Below are 1,831 nucleotides of genomic sequence, written 5' to 3'. Positions count from 1 at the left end.
TCTGTTGCTAAGGAGGCTAAATGGTGATTCTCTTTTAAGGATCATTTAAGTATTACTTTTTGTCACAATTATTTTCCTAATTTTGAGAAATAAAACAAGCAAAAGATGAGACACATAGCAATAAGACAAGTAGGAGTCACATAAGAGATATTAGTTTGAGAAGCAGGAGAAGTACAGGAGATCTCTTATATGTTTGAGTGTAGTCTCACTTACAACTTGTTTCTCCTTAGGAGAAATAATAGAGCAGATGGAGTCACATAAGAGATATTAGTTTGAGAAGCAGGAGAAATACGGGAGATCTCTTATATGTTTGAGTGTAGTCTCATTTACAACTTGTTTCTCCTTAGGAGAAATAATAGAAACAAATGAGGAGACATTGCAATGAGAAACTGTTGAGAATTAGGAGTTACAATTGAGATATCAGTTTGAGGGTCAAAAATAGGGCACTCCATAGCATTTCAAACTTTTATTTTATAAAACAAAGCAAAACAGTTGTACTTTTAAAAATGGACTTTAAGCAATGGGAGCTTGCACAGTTGCACTTTTAAAATGGACTTCAATCAATGGAAGCATGTTAATGCCTTGATATGTTCTTTTTTAAAAATTGTGTATTCTTATTTTTTTTATTTTTTTGTGTGTGTGAGTGTGTATGTAAGTATTATTTTTAAAAGCTGCACAAGCAAATTGCATTTAAACGGACCAACTGCACAATGACAATTTAAGTCTATCTATAAATCATACAACATAGAGGAATGAACTAATAAACAATAACATAAACAAACTGAACTTGTGCCAAAGCGTGCCATACTGTGTACAATGGTGGATGAAAGCGTGGGCTGGTCAATCTCGTCTTTTATCCTGGTGGTGGAACCAACCAAAGGGAGGAGGGAGAGAAGAGCAGAAAATAGAACATTGTTAGTTTGTGAGCCACTCAAAAATACAAAGTAAGACATTTGTTTGACCGTCTGCTTTCATAACTGTGGGAATTTTGATACAGCACAAAGATCAGACACACCTTATTAATCACTTAAACACAGAATGGGGGATGTGATAGCTACCACTCACATTTGCTATATGTTGCCCAATTGAAAAACAGATTGTATTGATATATTTGTCAAGCTTAAACAAGTTTGTTGAATTCCCTCACCTCATCTAGTGAGTAAACTGTATTGTCAGACTAGGATTAACCCCTATCCAGTTTACCACTAGGCAAAACCTTGTTTTGGTTGGACTAAGCCTATTCAGTGTAAAAAAAAAAATGGGCATCTGAAAATAGTTTAGTTCAGAGTCCTGATGTCAAAAAAGTAATTTGGGCAATTTTTTTTTGTCATCTGGGAGCTGGCTCTATAGTCAGAACGCATAACAACTAAATGCAGCGTTGCCTTGTTTAGTTCTGATAGTGGGTTTCAACAGGAACCTTTCTCCTGTGATCAGTGAGGTTTAAGTGATGAGTATTGCTGGAACATGTCACACAGTCTCATTGAAAATCTGGCAAATCTGGTGTAAACTGATTCAAAGCCTTGTTGTTCGAGCTCACCAGGCACTGTCCAAAGGACAAAGAACAATAAAATGTGTCATAACCTAGACAAGTTATGGACAAGAAAGTAAAGCTGACTCAATATGGCAAAAAAAGCCTTCGGTATCTTCTTTCCATTACAGGGTTTCCCCAGGTTTGACCACCCCAAATAAGACTTTTTTTAAGACCACTTACATGAAAATTAAGACCTACATCACACTCATTATGCGGTTGTAAAACACCAGATCAAATCCATAATGACATTTAAAACAACACTTCCCCATGATGTGCTGTCCTCTCCTTTTCGACTGATTA

The sequence above is a fragment of the Alosa alosa genome, chromosome 21, assembly GCF_017589495.1.
Source record: "Alosa alosa isolate M-15738 ecotype Scorff River chromosome 21, AALO_Geno_1.1, whole genome shotgun sequence".
Classification (NCBI taxonomy): Eukaryota; Metazoa; Chordata; class Actinopteri; order Clupeiformes; family Clupeidae; genus Alosa; species Alosa alosa.
This window is presented reverse-complemented; position numbering follows the sequence as displayed.